The 21054-nt window shown below is 41.1% G+C and overlaps 1 protein-coding gene across 4 annotated transcripts in view; it reads right to left on the bottom strand.

Moving 5' to 3' along the window:
- LOC115858674 (cyclic AMP-dependent transcription factor ATF-7) overlaps nucleotides 1–7034 on the bottom strand; it is a 91056-nt gene extending 84022 nt beyond the window's left edge. Inside the window, exon 1 of one of the 4 annotated variants that reach the window (XM_060305672.1) lies at nucleotides 6908–7034. The gene's annotated coding sequence lies outside the window, so the exon portion shown is untranslated. Of the gene's footprint in view, nucleotides 1–5289; nucleotides 5528–6472; nucleotides 6494–6575; nucleotides 6622–6907 lie in introns of those variants that run through there. The other 3 variants (XM_030866815.2, XM_060305674.2, XM_060305673.2) reach the window with 3 other exon arrangements.
- Nucleotides 7035–21054: the final 14020 nt, after the last annotated feature.

Below are 21054 nucleotides of genomic sequence, written 5' to 3'. Positions count from 1 at the left end.
AGCGACCTATCTGGGGTATTCCAATGTTCACTGACTTTCAAAAGTCCCTAGCATAGGTATGTAAAATATTAGCAAACTAATGCTTGACCAAAACTTAAAAAAAAAAAAAAAATTTAAATGGTGCTACAAAAGACATGTTAGTACCAGAAATATCAGAAAAACCATGTTAAATAAAAATAGGATGGTGTTACTCAAGTTTGATAGCTTAAACATTACTGGCCAGAAACTTGGTGCCAACACAAATCATTTACAGCAATCGTATGTTATATTCAATTAGTCATCCTGTTTTTATAATAAAGTCAGGCATATTCCTATTTCAAAAAGAATGGTTATGCTCTATTTTTTACTTTTCTACTACATGGTAAATTTTAAGCCCCAAATAAAATGTGGCCAATTTAGAACATAAATCTCCTCTGTCCGCTATGTCAGAAAGAAGCACTATATCAGATAAGAAGATATTAGTAAGTAATTCTACACAAAGAAAACAAGTTGGGTTTTGTGAGAAGGTGAGGAGATGGCAGAACAAAACTATTCCCATGAAGGCCCCAGCCACAAGCTCACAATAACTTTTCAAGCTAAATCTTGGCACTTGTTAGACTTTTCACAAATTGATATTTATTAAGGATAAATGCAGTATTGAATTAGAGAAACTTTTTTCACAGTCAGGTTTCAAATATATGAGAACATTCAGGATTAAACTCACCAAAAGATGAAAAGAAGCTAACAAAGTCATGAGTTTGTAATGAGTTCTGTTCTCCTTCATGACACTACTGTTGTAGCTCACCTTTGGTTTAGTTGGGAATCTTTCCTAGATGTCTGCTTACAAAGTTTTAAAAACTAGGTAGTAAATTTGTCTTTTCATAAAACCTTTCCTGGGCTTCCCTGGTGGCACAGTGATTAAGAATCCGCCTGCCAATGCAGGGGACATGGGTTTGAGCCCTGGTCCGGGAAGATCCCACATGCTGCAGAGCGACTAAGCCCATGCGCCACCACTACCGAGCCTGCACTCTAGAGCCCGCGAGCCACGACTACTGAGCCTGTGTGCCACAACTACTGAAGCTCACATGCCTAGAGCCCGGGCTCTGCAACAAGAGAAGCCACCGCAATGAGAAGCCTGCGCACCGCAATAAAGAGTAGCCCCCACTCGCCACAACTAGGGAAAGCCTGCACGCAGCAACGAAGACCCAACACAGCCAAAAATAAATAAATTTATATATTAAAAAAAACCTTTCCTGAATTTTACCATTCATCCTTCCTCTCCAAGGAAGCCATGCAGTATATGTTTACTTTCAAAACTGAACTGAATTTTGCTTCACTGTATACAGGCAGTGAGAAAATTATTCAGATTTCTTTTTTTTTTAACATTTCTCAACAAAAGGACAAACAAGAGAAGGAAAGGAAACAAAATACTATGACTTAACAGAAAGAAAAAAACCAACCACATTCTTTCAACACAGTGTCCACCAGGGAAATTCTGAAGAGAAAATGTCATGATAAAATATTTTAAGACATAAAATGACCCCAATGCAAAATGTTTGTTGTTGTTCATTTGTTTTGTGTTTAGCTCAAAGGAATTATTATTTCTTGTCATTTATGTTCCTTACTTTTTGTTTGTCCATCCCCACTGGGTCAGTAGAACCATTTCAATTTCTTTACATTCTATTTTTCTTCCTGATTTTTCAATAGTAAGTTCCTTGATCTGAGCCTCTACTTACGAATGTTTAGATTGGAAAGGACCTTGAGGGGTCATCAAGTCCATCCTTCTGCTTTCCAGGAGAATTCATAACTACAATCTCAGATGGATGAGAATGTGTCAAAAGAAAATGTACAAACATTTCCATTCACAATTTGCAATTTTCTAAAAATGAAAGTAAAAATTAAAACCTCAAAAGAGGAAGGTGCTTTAAAACTGCATTTATCAGCTAAAATTGCTCAAACATAATTCAACTATCAGGCTAAAATTAACACACAGGAAGGTTGTTGGCTGCCAACATAAAATCTTTATTTAGTCCCTAGAGATGTCTTCTGATGTTTTATTTTATTTGTAAGCACCATTTTACCTTAAGCACATAGCATGACAAACTTAGATGACCACACCAATAAATTATAAATAGCAATGATACATATATATATCACCAGGAAAGCCCTGGGCAATAGTTTAATTCTTTGATATGTAACTTAAAATGTTCAGGGAATGATGTTTCTTCCTAAAGGAGTTTCCAAAACAGAATTTCATCTGATGACAAAAAACATACAACTATGAGGAAACACTGTTAAATCATTCTAGAATTTTTTTTTTTTTTTTTTAAAGAAAACAGGACCAGGGCTTCCCTGGTGGTGCAGTGGTTGAGAGTCCGCCTGCCGATGAAGGGGACACGGGTTCGTGCCCCGGTCCGGGAAGATCCCACATGCCGCGGAGCGGCTAGGCCCGTGAGCCATGGCCGCTGAGCCTGAGCGTCCGGAGCCTTTGCTCCGCAACGGGAGAGGCCACAGCAGTGAGAGGCCTGTGTACCGCAAAAAACAAAAAGAAAGAAAGCAGGACCAGAGGTCTTGGAGGTGGGGAAAAAATAATACTTAGAAAAAACAGGGGCCAGGGAAGGTAGAGTCCAGACACTATATTTTGATGAAATATTGTTTCCCAGGAAGATTATAAAATGAATTATTAAATAAATGGCTTATGAACCACTGGCAAGTAATGCAGTGATCTATAAACACTAGCATAAGAAAGCTAAATAGTAACTCATGTCTAACTTCACTTTCTTCATATGAAATATAGGTTAGGTAATAAAACAGTAGGTGGATTCATAACTGAATTTTACCCAAAAGGTTCATTAATGGATTAATATCAACTTAGTGATAGTGTTCTGATATTACATAGCATTGTTCCACCCTTATATATTTTTACCAGTGACCTAAAACAAAAACACAGGTGTCACGTTTATCAAATTTAACTATCAACAACAGAAAGATATGAGGAATGGTTAAGAGGCTAAAAATAACAAGCAGATGTAAACTGGTATATAGAGAATGGATAAACAACAAGGTCCTACTGTATAGCACAGGGAAATATATTCAATATCCTGTGATAAGGGACTTCCCTGGTGGTCCAGTGGTTAAGACTCCATGCTCCCAAAGCAGGGGGACTGGGTTCGATCCCTGGTCAGGGAACTAGATCCTACATGCCGCAACTAAAGATCCTGCATGCCGCAATGAAGATCCCGCATGCCACAACTAAGACCCAGTGCAGCCAATTAAATAAATATATTTTTAAAAATCCTGTGATAAACCATAATGGAAAAGGATATGAAAAAGAATGTACATATATGTATAACTGAGTTACTTTGCTGTACAGCAGTAATTAACACATTGTAATTCAACTATACTTCAATAAAAAATAAATTTAAAATAAAAGGCTAAATAACATTATCAAGCTAAAACAATAAACCAAAACTAACAAGATGACAATTACAGGGATAAACACAAATTCCTCAATTAAAATTTAAAAATTAATTATATAAATTAATGTGATCTTAGGCTTTAAGAACAGAGGTATTGAGTGCAGTGATAAAAGAGGCCCTACTCTCCCCTGTACTTTGTATTGATCAGATTATATCTGAAATGTTATATTCAGATCTAGATAAGAAACCCTAAAAACTCAGGCAACTAAGTTGATAAGGAGACTGAACTTTATTAAAAATGTCACTTAAAGAATGGTTGAAAGAACGTGGGGTATTTACCCCAGTAAGAGAAGCCTTAACAGAACATAACTGTCATCAAATATTTGAAGGGTTACCATGCTGACAAGAATTAGCTTTATTTATTGTAGCTTCAGATGGCAGGAGTAAAGAGTTTCACAATGTAAAGAATGTTCTAAAAAGCAGAGCTCCTATAACGGAACAGGGTATCTATGAAGTAGGGACCTCCTCCTTACAGCATTCAGAAGTTAAAAGACCACCCACCAGACATTCCAAAATGATGCATTTTCACACTTCATGAATATATCAATACTTGATCCTAAAATAAGCCTATTAGGGGAAGGCAATATTCAAAATGAGAAGCTTAAAAATTGTTTTATTTGACATGTTTCTAGAGACGGAAGACTTTTTTCATGAACTCTAAAAGAGAAATAATGCTTTTTCTTTTTAACTGAATGCTGCGTTTGTTTTTCTCAGAGAAACAACATATGCACCTTAACTTTAGTACCTTTATCAAGGGATAAGAAGCAACTGTATGCCAGCCTGCCAACTAGTTTCAAGAAGAGAACTGTTTTTATTAGACATTTACATGGCAATGCTATTTGCTCCACCTAAAACTTCCTTCCAAAAAGGCTCCTCCTCATCAGACGTGGAGAGGAGGCTGCTGTAACACTGACTCCTTCCTACTGCAGCCTAGAAAAACTCACTCTTGACATGTACAAAACAATAACTTGTGAGAACTTCAGAGCAGCTGTGTTCAGGCAGAGCCAGGGACTTAAAGCAGCAGCTTGAGAGTAGGATGAAAAAACAAATTTCATTTTGGGTTGGAAGCAGGGAGAGGAAAGATAAAGGAGATATACAATAACGGTCTCTATTAACATTTAAAAGCCATGGTAAACAAAAATGCTTAAAAGTTACAACACTGAAACTATCACAGGATGTAACCTTTGATCCACAAGTTTAAAATGAGCAGTGTTCATCATTCTCTAGCTTTCTGCTAGGTGTTAACACTGAGATAGTGCCCAAGTCAAAGCCATCACAAATTCTAGGATGGAAGAATAAAACAAGGAACTTTGCTCTCTCATTGGATATTTTTTTGTGCTGCTGCCAGGCAAACTGTGAAAATGTCTGAATATCCAATAACAATGCTCTCAATGTGAAATACTGGAACCCAATTAAGTAATTAATGCTAAAAGGTCAGTAATTAATTGGTCTCAATGTGCTGCAGGGGTAACCTCCTGGTTAGGAGGACAAATGGCTGCTGAATACCAAAGGTTAATACAAAGTAACATACTCTGGTTTCTCCTCATGTAACACCTTTCCCGGTATATTTCAGATGTTATTTTGCTTCCAAAAGTAAGAGGAGAAGAAAAGTAATGTAAAAGACAAATCTATGCAATAGCAAAGAAGTCATTAATTAATTGGCTGTATTAGCTCATTATTAAATAATACAGAACTATCAAACAAAGGGCAAAGACTTGTCCCTTTTTTGTACAGAATTAAGAACTGGTAAGACTACTTAGTATAGCTGCCAAACTTTTCTTTAGCTTCCTTTCTCACAGACGTGTTACATTTCGCAATAGTCTCCACTTACCTTAAAGTATCCTCCATGTTTAAGTACAAATTGTGTTTGATTTCCCCAACCCTTGCCCCCAAGATATCAATATTATGACTTATCTTTAGCTTCTGAATCGGAACACAAAGGAAGAAACTGAAAATTTTTCACTTTCCTGAAATACGTGCCCATTTTATTTACACCATTTAAAAAAACATAAGCTAACTAAAACTAACTGCAACCATTCATTTAGCAACTCTTCAAGAATACGAGTGGGTAAGAAACACATTTAACAAAACAAACCAGTTTAGTACATTTTTCTGTGCTTATAATACCTATAAAGACCTATGTCTCTGCAAGAATTATTTATACTACTGAAAAGTTTTTAAAAGTAGGAATCAAGTGAGCTTGTGGAGAAAACTCTGCACACCCCTACAAACCTACACTTACTATGACACAACCTCAAAGATACTAAAACACCCTCTGATAAGTAGAAAACAAACTTTTAAAGTTAGGAAACCAGCAACGCGGGAATATGGGGAGGAGGTGCCCTGGGTAGTAAACACCCCAGTCACAGAACATAACAAGCAATTCAGAGTAACGTATAACTCCCGATGGAGCTCCAACTTGGCCGCTTAAGTCCCAAGCCCCCATCCCTGAGTTGAGGAAGAGATGAAGTGCAGAACAGGAAGAGAGGGAGAAAGGAAATCTGAGAAGTGATGAAAGTGTTCTATTTTTCTCCTTCTCTACCCCTATCCCAACTTTCTTGCAGGCTGGTCACCAGACTGGGTGCCATATCCACCAAAAGCCCTAAATCCATTTCCCAGGCTTTTTCTGACACCTAGGCTAAACACCTGTACATATGAGCCGTCTCCTAACCAAACACCTCCCCTTACCCTTCTGGATTCCCCCATACCCTTCCCAAAGTGATACCTCTTGGCCACTAGCCCACCTCTATGAAGTCTTCCTAAACTCGTTCACTTAATTTTCTCCATATCCATACTTTCTCTCTGATATCATGTCCCTGGTCCTCTTTTTTATAATTCAATCGAAATGCCATGCTCTCACTTCCACTTACTCCTCCCTATCTTCCCAGCAAAATACCATGTTTTCACCTCCTCATCCCCACCTCCTGCCTATTACCCCTGACTCTTCCAATGCCAAGTCTCTAACCCCACTCTTTGAAGAAGCTCTGGGTCTTCAACCAATTTAGTACCCCTACCCTTTCTCCATTCCACCCCATTACAGGATCCACTAGACTTCCATTCCCTCAGGATTCAACTCCCCTCTCCTTGCCACGCCCTGTGCCCCCCGGGGCTACTTACCCCCAAGTTCTCCCCACACTTCAGGCCTCTGGCCCCGCCTTCCCCCCAAAGGAAGGAGGCGGGAGGAAGGAGAGAAGAGGGGCGGCACTCCGCAAGGTAAAGGTGACCTCCCATTAGTGCTCGTCGCCGCCAATCGTAACTTCCTTCTCTCTTATTGGTCGGCGTTGGTCCATGCCCCACCCTCTTCCTCAGACAGGGCCCAGCCACCGCCTCAGCGCCCCCGTCCAACACACACTGGGAGGGGAGACCCCGGCCTGGGACACTGGGACTGGCCAGAGTTGATGGGGAGACTCCCGTCAGATCATGGACTAGTTAATATTATCTGGACTCACCCGCTGGTAGCTCCGTCGCCTCCCGCCCGCCCGCGCTCGGTCCCACAATCTGTCTCCAGCTCCTTCTTTCCCCCCTAAGCGGAGCAGATACTTTCCTCTCGTCCGGCCAGGCGGGCTCACTTCTCGCGAGATATGGAGAGGAGTTGGAGGAAGGGCGAGATCCGCAGGGCCTGAGTCGGAAAGGGGCCGAGGGGCGGGGCTCCGGAAAAAGAAGGGGCTGGACTTTCGGTGGGCAGGGCTAAGGAGGGAGGCTGTAAGAGTTCCTAATCGCTGGTCGCACGTGTTCGGCTGCGGAGTTTAAGGGGAAAAAAAAAAAAGAAATAGGAGGAAAGGGACTCCTTACAGGTGCCTGTAGTAATGGAGATCCAAACGGTTCTCATACTAGAGAATTAGATTATCCCAAAGTAGCGCACTTTAAAAACGAGACAAGGTTGTACCTCAGTAAAACTTTTTTTAAAAAGAGCGGGGTGGGGGGCTTCCCTGGTGGCGCAGTGGTTGAGAGTCCGCCTGCCGATGCAGGGGACACGGCTTCATGCCCCGGTCCGGGAAGATCCCACATGCCGCGGAGCGGCTGGGCCCGTGAGCCATGGCCGCTGAGCCTGCGCGTCCGGAGCCTGTGCTCTGTGACGGGAGAGGCCACAACAGTGAGAGGCCCGCGTACCGCAAAAAAAAAAAAAAAAAAAAAGAGCGGGGGAATTCCAGTGGTTAGGACTCCGCGCTTCTGCTGCAGGGGGCACGGGTTGGATCCCTGGTCCCAGAACTAAGATCCCGCAAGACGAGCGGCTCCGCCAAAAAACTTTTTTTTTAATTAAAAAAGTGGGGGGAAAACCGAGACAGCTACATAAGATGATTCAGTGTTCCAAACAGTCGAATAGTTGCATTTTCTTCTTTGCTCTTACAGTAGCATCACTGGCCGTAATCTCTGCTGTGTGTCTGTATATGGGGATGGGGTGTGGTAAAAGTTCAACCGCAGGAACTGGCGACTTTTTAAAAAACGTGTAGGTTGTTTCTATTGTCCTCCAGAGTTATCACTTCCTTAATGGCAAAGTAGTTTGAAATACCCTTAGCCCTAGAACTGAAGTGCATGTATTGGGAAAAGCGAGCTCCCAGCTCTATCATTTTCTTTGAGTATCTTTACAGTGAGGCCAGCAATCCCATTTTACTCAGAGTTGTAATGATCAAATGAAATAATATGTGTGAAACTTATTTGGAATTAAAAGGCACTATATTTATTACTCAGTAAGTATTTTAACAAATACTTTGGACATACTACATGCAAAGAACTGTTCTAGGCATGGGGAGAAGAGTAGACAGACCAGGTCCCTGCTCTGGTAGAATTTATGTTTTATTGGGAAGGGGGAGACAGTTAATAAACACAAATATTATATATTTCAGTTAGTGAAGAGTGCTGCAGGGTAATGAGACGGAAAGTGACCAAGAGTAGGAAAGCAACTTTACTCCTGGTGTTGAGAGGCCCCTTTGAAGGAATAACGTTTGAACTGTGAGAAGGAGACAGCCTTGGGAAGATTTTCGGTGAAACATCAAATGCAAAGACTGTATTTAAAATTTTCTCATATGGTTATGAAGGTGGTAAATTTTATGTTATGTGTTTTCTTTGTTTGTTTGTTTTTTCTTGCGGTACGCGGGCCTCTCACTGTTGTGGCCTCTCCCGTTGCCGAGCATAGGCTCCAGACGCGCAGGCTCAGCGGCCATGGCTCACGGGCCTAGCCGCTCTGCGGCATGCGGGATCCTCCCGGACCGGGGCATGAACCCATGTCCCCTGCATCGGCAGGCGGACTCTCAACCACTGTGCCACCAGGGAAGCCTTGTTATGTGGTTTTTTTATCACAACTAAAAAAAAACTTTTAAAATGTTACTGTAAGTATAAGGACAGTTGACTCAAAATATTACCCATGGAATCGCTTTTCTCTCAGGTAACTTCCTTTTGCAGCTTTATATTACTCTGCTTTCTGAACTTCCTCCCTAGGATCTCATCTATCCTCATAGCCTCTGAAAGGTGGAAAGAATCCAGGTGATTTCTCCCCAGGTAACAAAGGTGAAACAGAAACATACAATCACTTATGTTCTTGTGAAGTGAACTGAGAAAAGTTGAGAGGAGTCTTGGCTTCCAATCTACTCTCCCCTAAAACAATTCCTACTTAAAAGAATACAACGATAGAAACAGACCTCAATATATATGGGAGATCTGTATATAACAGAGGTGGCATTACAAATCAGAGAAGAAGGGATTCCACACATTGTGTTAAACCAATTGACTATTACTCTATACATGCAAAATAATTACTATAATAGACAATGTTTATAGGTGTCACTATGTTCCAGGCACCATTCTAAGTGTATTACATGCATTAATTCATTTTTTCCCCGAATGTATATCTCCAATCCATATCTCTCCCCTGAACTGCAGACATATCTCCAGCTGCCTACTTAACAGATCCACCTGGATGTCTGACTGGTATTTCAAACTTACCATGTCCAAAACAAATTCTTCCTTTCTCGCCCACATGTGCCCCTTCCCTAATCTTCCCTATCTTAGTAAAAGTTACCTTCATAGTTCCAGCTGTATTTTTTTTATCGTGATATAATTCACATACCATGAAATTCATCTTTTTTTTTTTTTTGGCTGCACCACACGGCTTATGGGATCTCAGTTCCCTGACCAGGGATTGAACCCAGGCCATGGCAGTGAAAGCGCTGAGTCCTAATCACTAGACCACTAGGGAACTCCCCAAATTCATCTTTTTAAAGTGTATGTGTAAACCAACTATACTTCAATAATAAATAAAATAAAAATAAAGTGTACAATTCAGTGATTTTTAGTATATTCACAAAGTTATGCAACTATCACCAATATCTAATTCCAGAACATTTTCATCACCCCCCAAAGAAACCCCATATTCACTAGCAGTCACTCCCAATCTACCCCCACCAAACCCTGGCAACCACAAGTCTACTTTCTGTTTTTGTGGATTTGCCTATTATAGATATTTTATATAAATGGAATAATATATGTGGCCTTTTGTGGCTTCTTTCACTTACCATAATGTTCAAGGTTCATTCAGGTTGTAACATGTGTCAATCAGTACTTTATTCCTTTCATGGCTGAATAATATTCTATTGAATGAATATACCAATTTTTGTTTATCCATCCATCAGTTGATGGACATTTGGGTTATTCCCACTTTTGAGCTATTATGAATAATGTGACTCTGAACATCCATTTACAAGTTTGTTTTTCATTTTGTTTATTTTTTAAATTAATTTTTATTGGAGTATGGTTGCTTTACAATGTTATGTTAGCCTCTACTGCATAACAAAAAAATGAGCCATACGCATACAGATATCCCCTCCCATTTAGGTTACCACAGCGCATTAGGTACAGTTCCCTGTGCTATACAGTATGTTCCCATGGGTTGTCTATTTTATACATAGTATCGATAATGTATATGTATCAATCCCAGTCTCTCAGTTCCTCCCATCCCACCCCTTTCCCTCTTGGTATCCATACATTTGTTCTCTATGTCTGTGTCTCTATTTCTTTTTTTTTATATAAATTTATTTTATTTATTTTTGGCTGCATTGGGTCTTCGTTGCTGTGTGTGGGCTTTCTCCAGTTGCGGCAAGTGGGGGCCACTCTTCGTTGCTGTGCATGGGCTTCTCATTGCGGCGGCTTCTCTTGTTGAGGAGCATGGGCTCTAGGTGCGTGGGCTTCAGTAGTTGTGGCACGCAGGCTCAGTAGTCGTGGCTCGCGGGCTCTAGAGCACAGGCTCAGCAGTTGTGGTGCACGGGCTCAGTTGCTCTGCGGCATGTGGGATCCTCCCGGACCAGGGATCAAACCCGTGTCCCCTGCATTGGCAGGCAGATTCTTAACCACTGCACCACCAGGGAAGCCCTGTGTCTCTATTTCTGCTTTGCTATATATCTATACCATTTTTCTAGATTCCACATATATGCATTATTATACGATATTTGCTTTTCGCTTTCTGACTTACTTCACTCTGTATGACACTCTCTAGGTCCATCCACGTCTCTACAAATGACCCAATTTCATTCCTTTTTATGGCTGAGTAATATTCCATTGTATATATGTACCACATCTTTATCCATTCCTCTGTTGGTGGACATTTAGGTTGCTTCCATGTCCTGGCTAATGTAAATAGTGCTGCTATGAACATTGCAGTGCATGTGTTTTTTTCAATTATGGTTTTCTCTGGGTATATGCCCAGCAGTGGGATTTCTGGGTCATATGGTAGTTCCATTTTTAGTTTTTTAAGGAACCTCCATACTGTTTTCCATAGTGGCTGAATCAATTTACATTCTCACCTACAAGTTTTTACATAGACATTGTTTTCAATTCTCATGATATATACTGAGGAATGGACTTGCTGAGTCATATGGTAGATCTACGTTTAACTCTTTGAGAAACTGCCAAACTGTTTTCTGAAGCAGTTGCATTATTTTACTCTTACCAGCAATATATGAAGGTCCCAATTTCTCCACATTCTCACACCAACACTTTTATCACCCATCCTTCTGATTCTAGCCATCCTAGTGGATGTGAAATGGTATCTCATTGTAGTTTTTTTTTAAATTAATTAATTTATTTTTTTTGCTGTGTTGGGTCTTCATTTCTGTGCGAGGGCTTTCTCTAGTTGTGGCAAGCGGGGGCCACTCTTCATCGCGCTGTGTGGGCCTCTCACTATCGCGGCCCCTCTTGTTGTGGAGCACAGGCTCCAGATGCGCAGGCTCAGTAGTTGTGGCTCACGGGACTAGTTGCTCCACGGCATGTGGGACCTTCCTGGACCAGGGCTCGAACCCGTGTCCCCTGCATTAGCAGGCATATTCTCAACCACTGCGCCACCAGGGAAGCCCCTCATTGTAGTTTTGATTTACATTTCCCTGATGCCTAGTAATGCTGAACATCGCTTCAGTGGCCATTTATATGTCTTCTTTGGAGAAATGTTTATTCAAATCCTTTACATATTTTGTAATTGGGTTATTTGTTTATAACTATCTAGTTTGCATGAATACCAACTTAATTTCAATAGCATACAAAAGCTTTGCTCTTACATAGCTTTATTTCCTTTCTCCTTTGCGCTGTTGTAATAATTTCTATATTTTCATTGATATTCTTTATTTGTGCTGTTATTGTCATACAAATTACATCTATCCACATTGTGTGGAGGTAGGAGATAGATAGGGCCCAGGTTGAACAGCTGCAACTGGTTTCCCTAGGCTGAGCAGCTGTAGCTGGTCTCCTGCTGATGCTTCAAGATGGGATACCAGTGGGAGCATTGGGCCCTGATTGGGTGCATTCTTGTAGATTTCCTGGCCCAACACATGCTCAGAGAAGGCCCTCAGCCTAGGGGAAGGACAAAAGGAGGGGGAAGATACCAGATGGAATCCATCTTGGCTGAGAGATGGGCACACACACCAGGACAAAATATGGAGATGATTGGCCAGAGAAAACCCAGAAAACTGCCCCCATATAAGCAATCTAAGCTGCCCCTATGGTGCATAATTCACTCCAAGTCCACCCCTGTGTTTTTCCACATGTACTATGCTTCTAATAAACACTTTTATCTTTTTCACAATCTTGATCTCTTTGCTGAATTCTTTCTTAAAAGAAGGCAAGAACTGAGGTCCTTCTTCCAGCTTTTCACCGCTGGAGTCAGTATGACCATCAGAATAGATTTATGATGATAGTTTTACACAATTATCTTTCAAATACTATAGGAGAGAAAGAGTTACAAACAAAAATCACATTTATACCATCTTTTACATTATAGTTACCTATGTAGTTACCTTTATTGGTACGCTTTATTTCTTCATGTGGATTAGAGTTACTGTCTAGTGACCTTTCACTTCAGTCTAAAGGACTTCCTTTAGTATTTCTTGTAGGACAGGCATGCTAGTGATGAATTCTCATTTTTGCTTATTTCGGTATGTCAATTTCTCATTCAATTTTTTTTGAAGGATAGCTTTGCTGGCTATAAAATTTTTGTTTGACAGTCTCTTTCTTCTAGTATTTTGAACATGTCCCACTACTACCTCTGGCTTCCATGGTTTCTGATGAGAAATTGTATTGAGGATCCCTTGTGTGTGGTAAGTCACTCCTCTCTTGCTGCTTTCAAGATTCACTCCTTTTTATTTTTTAATATTTATTTATTTACTTACTTACTTTGGCCACAACAGGTCTTAGTTGAGGCACACGGGATCTTTAGTGGTGGCATGCAGCATCTTTTACTTGTGGCATGCAGGCTCATAGTTGTGGCATGCAAGCTTTTTCGTTGAGGCATTCAGACTTCTTAGTTGTGGCATGCGGACTTCTTAGTTTCAGCATGCGAACTCTTAGTTGTGGTATGCATGCGGGATCTAGTTCCCTGACCAGGGATTGAACCTGGGCTGCCTGCATTGGGAGCGTGGAGTCTTACCCACTGGACCACCAGGGAAGTCCCTTAAGATTCACTCTCAGGGACTTCTCTGGTGGTCCAGTGGTTAAGAATCGGCCTTCCAATACAGGGGATGTGCGTTCAACCCCGGTTAGGGAACTAAGACCCCACATGCTATGGGGCAACTAAGCCCACGTGTTCTAGAGCCTGAGCACCACAACTAGAGAGCCCTCATGCCACAACTACTGAGCCCACACACCGCAATGAAAAGATCCCACATGCCGCAACTAAGACCTGATGCAGCCAAATAAATAAATATATTTTTAAAAGATTCACTCTTAATTTTTGTCTTTTGACAATGTGGTTATGATGTGTGTAAGTATTGATCTCTTTGAACTTCTCCTTCTTGGAGTCTGTTGAATTCTTGGATTTGTAGATTAAGATTTTTCATCAAATTTGGGAAGTTTTTGGTCATCATTTCTTCAAATATTTTTTCTGTAACTTTCCTCCTCTCTCCTCCTGTGGTACACTTGTTAGCATATCACGGGTCATTTTTCTTCATTCTCTTTTCTTATTCCTCAGACTGAATCATTTCAATTGACCTGCCTTCAAATTCACTGTTTCTCTCTTCTGTTTGCTCAAATCTGCTGTTGAGCCCTTCCAGTGAATTTTTCATTTTCGTTGTTGCATTTTTAAATACCAGAATTTCTATTTGGCTCTTTAAAAAATAATTTCTATGTTTTCATTGATATTCTCTATTTGGTCAGACATTCTCTTTCATTTAGTTCTATACACATGGTTTCTTTTAGTTTTTTGAATATATTTTATTTATCTATTTTTAATTGAGGTAACATTGGTTTATAACATTATATAAGTTTCATGTGTACAACATTATATTTTGACTTCTTTATACACTACAGCGTGCTCACCACCAAAAGTTTAGTTTCCAACTGTCACCATAGAGTTGACCCCCTTTACCCATTTTGCCCTCCCTCCCCCCACCCCCACCTCTATTAACCACTACTCTGTTCTCTGTATCTATATGTTTGTTTTGTTCATTTATTTTTGTTTTGTTTTTTATATTCCACATATGAGTGAAATCATATGGTATTTGTCTTTCACCATCTGTCTTATTTTACTTAGCATAATACCCTCAAGTTTCATTCATGTTGTTGCATTTGTCAGATTTCATCTTTTTTAAGGCTGAGTAGTGTTCTGCTGTGTGTGTGTATCACATGTTCTTTAGTTGTTTTTTGAATATATTTAAAACGGCTGATTGAAAGCCTTTGTCTAACAAGTCCATTATCTGATCTTTTTCAAAGACAGTTTCTATTGACTACGTTTTTTATTTGTATGATCTGTATTTTCTTTTTGCGGTACGCAGGCCTCTCACTGATGTGGCCTCTCCCATTGCGGACGGAGCACAGGCTCCGGACGCGCAGGCTCAGCAGCCATGGCTCACGGGCCCAGCCCCTCCGCAGCATGTGGGATCTTCCCAGACTGGGGCACGAACCCGTGTCCCCTGCATCGGCAGGCGGACTCTCAAGCACTGCGCCACCAGGGAAGCCCTGTATTTTCTTGTTTCTTTGAATATCTCATAATTTTATGTTGAAAACTGGACATTTATAATAGTATAATGTGGCAACAATAAAAATCAGATTCTTCCCCTCACCCGAGGTCTCTTTTGATGCTGTTTCATGTTGTTGGTGGTGTTTATTTGGTGGATTTTCTGAAATAATTCTACACATTCTGTATTCTTTGTCATGTATCCTCTGAGATCTCTGCAGAGTTAGCCTAGCAGTCAGGTAATTAGTTGACAGAGATTTTCTTAAATGCCTGGAACCAACCTGTCTTTGCCAAGGGACTCCGAATTCATATTGGGGTATGTCTTCAACACTCAGCCAGGCAGTTCGCAACTCTGCCTTAGGCTTCACTTCCTGCTTACACAGAGCCTCAAGTTTAGTCAATGGTGAGAGTTTAAGTGCTTCTAAGTTCTTCCCTGACCATGCACCCAGCCTTATGAATGTGCATGGCCTTCTAGACTCCCAGGAACATGTCAGAACATTCCAAAGCCCCAGTGGACATTGTAGTCCCCAGATTTTCCTTTTATATTTTTTGGTCAGCCAATTTTTTTTTTTTATTTTTTACCCCAACTGCTATCTACAACCACAGCAGCTGCAATGTTGAAAAATTGCCTCTCATTATTTTAAACAAATGCCTCCAGGGAAAAGGCTGTTTGCATGAGGCAAGCTCTGAGTCAGATCAAATAAAGATAGCCTGGAGTGAATCTTCTAGGGAACCACCAGATAGGTCAAATAATGACAATTCTCTGAAGATGAGGCTTTAAAGGAGCTCCAACTGCATTCTGCCCCCTCCGTGGGCCTAAAGAGCTGCTGGTTTTCACCGTGATTGCAGGATTTTGGTTTTCAAGGTTACCATGGAGCTGGAGAGAGGGGAAGATGGGAATAGGACAAATTAAAATGCCACATAATTCACTGTTCTTACTGAGATTCAGCCATTTTTCTTGCATAAACACTCCCTTTGTTGTTGCAAACCTTTGGTTAATTTCCAAAGTTTTACAAAAGCTGATCCTGCCAATCGTGCCAGTGTTCCCATTGCTTTTATGGAAGAGTAGATTTTTGGAGGTTCTTAATCCATCATTTTTGCTGATGTCATTTCTTCCAGTTGTTTTTCAGCCAAATCCTTTAGAGTCATCCTTGATGACTTTCTTAAACATCCTATATCAGCAAATCCTGTAGAAGCAGAAAATCCTCTACTTTCAAAATATATCCAGGATCCCACCACTCATCACCACCTTCTTCTGTTTTCTCACTCATTGTTTTCCAACAACACCACCTCCTCACTTTTCCTTAGACTGCCAAGCATGAGCCTGCATTTTTCTACCAGGTATGCACATTCCCTTACTTCCTTCAAATCACTGCTCAAATGACATCTCCTCAGAAATGCTCCCTGACCACTCTACACCTCATACCCCATCACTCTATCCTCCTCATCTTGCTTCATTTTTTCTTAGCATTTACCTGACATATTATATTATATTTAATAATATTTATTGTTTGCTCCCATTAGGAAGTAAGCTCATAAAGTTAGAGGCTTCATTACTGAGTTTATTGTTGTATCTTTAGTGCCTAGAACAGTACCTGGCTCACGTTGGCAATCAATAAATTCTGGTTGAACGTATGTCATTATCTTTCATTTGCTCCTCCAGATCCACTCTCCCCCTTCTTCCCAGTATCTAGTATGGACATCAGTGGACTCCTGTGCCCTCTGGCTTCAGCCCATGCAGAACCCCAGTATGAGTTTGGAGAAGGAAGGCCAGCGAAGTCAGAGTATTTATTCCACAGGCTCTTCCCTGCAAGATTGCCTCAGATTTACCCTATCCCTAGATCTAAGATCACTATGTTTCCAATAACCACTACCTACCGTATTCCTCCCTTTTGGCCTCAGTGTTATAACAGCTTCTTTGCTGTTACTACCCTCAGGATATTGTAATACCCCTTAAGGTTCCCCTTTACCTATCCATATCTCTGTAAATAAACCCATCTCATATCATCCTAATTTAAGATGTTTCTTTGGGTCCCTGCCTCATACAGATGAATAATCCTAAGAACAACTCTATGAAGTAGATATTATTACCATCCCCATTTTACGGATGAGAACTCTGAGGCCCAGAAAGATTAAGAAACTTGCCCAAGATTACATAGCTAGTAGGTAACAGAGCCAGAATTTACTTTAGAAAAATATGTGGAAGAATATTTTTATGACAACATGATAGGGAAGGAATCCTACACAAAACTAAAAAAGCATACCCATAAAAGAGAAGACTAAAAAACTTAAATTCTCTATATCAAAAGATACCATAAACAAAGTGAAGAGATAAATCACAGACTAGAAGATATTTGCACTCCACACAAAGGATTAGCATATAGAACATATAAAGGACTCCTAGAAATTAATTTTTTAAAAACCATAAACAGGGGCTTCCCTGGTGGCGCAGTGGTTAAGAATCCACCTGCCAACACAGGGGACACGGGTTCAAGCCCTGGTCCGCGAAGATCCCAAATGCCAGGGAGCAACTAAGCCCGTGCGCCACAACTACTAAGCCTGCGCTCTACAGCCCCCGAGTCACAACTACTGAAGCCCACCCGCCCAGAGCCCGTGCTCCACAACAAGAGAAGCCACTGCAATGAGAAGCCCGCGCACCACGACAAAGAGTAGCCCCCGCTCTCAGCAACTAGAGAAAACCCGTGTGCAGCAGCGAAGACCCAATAAATGAATAAATAAATAAATTTATTAAAAAAAAGCATAAACAACACAGTAGAAAAATAGGCTGGGCAAAGGATAAAAGGTGGTCACTCCAATTGTAGCTGCAGTAGGAGATGTAGTTTCATTGCCTGAGCAAATTAATATGTGCCCTGGTACCTACTATGCAGCTACAGATCTGGCAAATACCTTTTTCTCTATCTCTGTCAACAGGGCCTGCCAGAAGCTCTTTGCTTTAAGCTGGCAAGGCCAGCGATACACCTTCACTATGCTACCTCAGGGGTATATCAACTCTCCAGCCCTATGTAATAATTTAGTTTGCAGGGATCTTTTTTTAAAAAAAATTATTTTAGGCTGCGTTGGGTCTTCGTTTTTGCGCGCAGGCGTTCTCTAGTTGCGGGAGCAGGGGCTACTCTTTGTTGCAGTGCGCAGGCTTTTCATTGCAGTGGCTTGTCTTGTTGCGGAGCACGGGCTCTAGGCATGCGGGCTTCAGTAGTTGTGGCTCACGGGCTCTAGAGATAGCCAAGGTGAAGGATAAATTGTTGCATCTGGCCCCTCCTACAACAAACAAATAGGCACAGTGCCTAGTGGGCCTCTTTGAATTTTGGAGGCAACATATTCCTCCTTTGGGTGTGTTCCATTGGCCCATTTACTAAATGACTCAGAAAGCTGCTAGTTTGGAGCGGGGGCAAGAGAAGGCTCTGCAACAGGTCTTGTGCAAGCTGCTCTCCTACTTGGCCACATGATCCAGCAGATCCAATGGTGCTTGAAAGTGTCAGTAGCAGATATGCTCTTTGGAGCTTTTGGCAGGCTTCTGTTGGTAAATTGTGGCATAGGACCTTAGAATTTTGGAGGAAAGTCCTGCAGATTACTACTCTCCTTTTGAGAAACAGCTCTTGGTCTGCAACTGGGCCTTACTAGAGACTGAATCCTTAACAGTGAGCAACGAAGTTACCATGCAACCTCAGCTGCCCATCATCAGGAACTGGGTGTTATCTGGCCCACTAAGTCATAAAGTTGTTTGTGCACAGCAGTAGTCTATCGTCAAACAGAAATAGTATATATGAGATCGGGCTTGAGCAGGCCCTGAAGGCACAGTAAGTTATGTGAAGATGTGGCCCAAATGCCCATGATCCCCACTCCTGCTACACTGCCATTTCTCTCCCAGCCTGAACCTATGGCTTCATGCAGAGTATCCTGTGATCACGTGACAAAGGAAGAGACTTAGGCCTCGTTTACAGATAGTTCTGTGTGATGTGCAGGTACCACGCTGCAGTAGACAGTTGCAGCACTACGGCCCCTTTCTGGGACATCCCCTTTCTGGGACACACTGGTGAAGGGAAATCCTCCCAGTGGGCATAACTCCAAGCAGTGTACCTGGTTGTTCACTTTGCTTGGAAGGAGAAATGGCCAGGCATGTGATTATATACTAATTTATGGGCTGTGGTTAATGGTTTCGCTGGATGGTCAGGGACTCAGAAGGAATATGAGTGGAAAATTGGGGACAAGGAAATTTGGGGAAGAAGTATATATACAGGGAATTCCTTGGTGGTCCAGTGGTTAGGACTCAGCGCTTTCACTGCCGTGGGCCCAAGTTCGATCCTTGGTTGGGAACTAAAGATCCTGAAAGCTGCGTGGCTTAAAAAATTTAAAAAGAAAAAAAAAAAAGAAGTATGTATACAGACTTCTCTGAATGGGCAGAAAAAGTGAAAATATTTGTGTACCTTGTGAAGGCTCACCAAAGGATGACCTCAGCAGAGCAGGATTTTAATAATTCTGTGGCTACCAGACAGCCTCTTTCCTCAGCTGCTCCTGTAATCACTCAATGGGCTTGTGAACAAAGTGGCCATGGTGGCAGGGATGGAGGTTATGCATGGGTTCAGCAACACGGACTTCCATTCACCAAAGCCAACCTGACTACAGCCACTGCAGAGAGCCCATTGTGGCACCATTCCTGAGGGTGATCAGCCAGATACCTGGTGCTGGTTGATTACACTGGACCACTTTCATCATGGAAGGGGCAGCATTTTGTTCTTACTGGAATAGACACTTACTCTGGTTATGAACTTTCCTTCCCTGCCTACGAAGCTTCTACCCAAACTATCATTCATGGACTTACAGAATGCCTAATCCACTGTCATGGGATTCCACACATTATTGCTTCTGATCAAGGAACTCATTTCACAGCAAAAGAAGTGCAGCAGTGGGCTCATGCTCATGGAATTCACTGGTCTTACCATGTTCCCTACCATCTGGAAGCAGCTGGTTTGATAGAACAGTTGAACGACTTTTGGAGACCCACTTATAGTCTACTAGGTGGCAATATCTGATTATTTTTGCTAATGTATAAGTACAATTGATTTTTGCATGTTGATCTTGAATCCTATAACCTTGCTAAACTCTTAAGTCTAGTGGTTTTTTGGTAGATTCCATAGGATTTTCTATATAAGTAACATGTTACCTATGCAAAAGGACAGTTTACTTCTTCCTTTCTAAAATATATGCTTTTCTTTCTTTATGCACTGACTAGAATCTTGAATACAATGTTGAATATAAGTGGTGAGAGCAGACATCTCTATAATTCTCAGTGCATTTCTATGTTTCAAATGATTCACTTAAACATTTGTAATTCATGTCAAAATTAAAGGAGAAATGCAAGAATAGTACAAATAGGGACTTCCCTGGCAGTCCAGTGGTTAAGACTCTGCACTTCCTCTGCAGAGGGTGCTGATTCAATCCCTGGTTGGGGAACGAAGATCCCGCATGCTGTGCAGTGCGGCCAAAAATCAAAAAAAAAAAAAAAAAAAAGAAGAGTACAAATAACTTTCCCCCCCCTGAACAATTTACAAAAGGAAAACCATTTACCATCAGCTCTGAATACTTTAGGGTATGATTCCTACCAAGTAGAGCATTCTCCTACACAACCACAAGAGAGCCATCAGAATCAGGAAATTGATATTTGATACACTACTACCATATAACCCACATACTCTGTTCAAGTTTTGCCAATTGTCCAAAACATATCCCTCAGTGCAAAAGGATCCAGCTGAGGGTCACATGTTGCATTTAGTTGTCATATTGCTTTATTCTCCCTCAGCATGGAACTTGTCTTTGTCTTGGTCTTTTCTTGATTTTCATGACCTTGACATTTTTGAAGATTACAGGCCAGTTTTTTGTAGAATGTTCCTCAATCAGGTATGTCTGATATTTCCTCATAATTCGATTCAGATTATGCATTTTTGTCAGGAATTACTATGGAAGTGATGCTGTTCTAATTGCACTCTATCAGCCTGTATATTATTTTGATTTGTCCCATTAATGGTAATGCTAGTAACGTTCATCCCTTGATTATGGTGATGTCTTCCAGGTTTCTCCACTGTAAGATTATTCTTTTTCCTTTTGTAATTAATGAGTATTTTGTGGGAAAGTACTTTGAAAGTATGGAAATAT

Source organism: Globicephala melas, chromosome 10 (genome assembly GCF_963455315.2).
Source record: "Globicephala melas chromosome 10, mGloMel1.2, whole genome shotgun sequence".
Classification (NCBI taxonomy): Eukaryota; Metazoa; Chordata; class Mammalia; order Artiodactyla; family Delphinidae; genus Globicephala; species Globicephala melas.
Note: the sequence above shows the minus strand (reverse complement) of the source record. Positions and strands in the feature narration are given on the sequence as shown.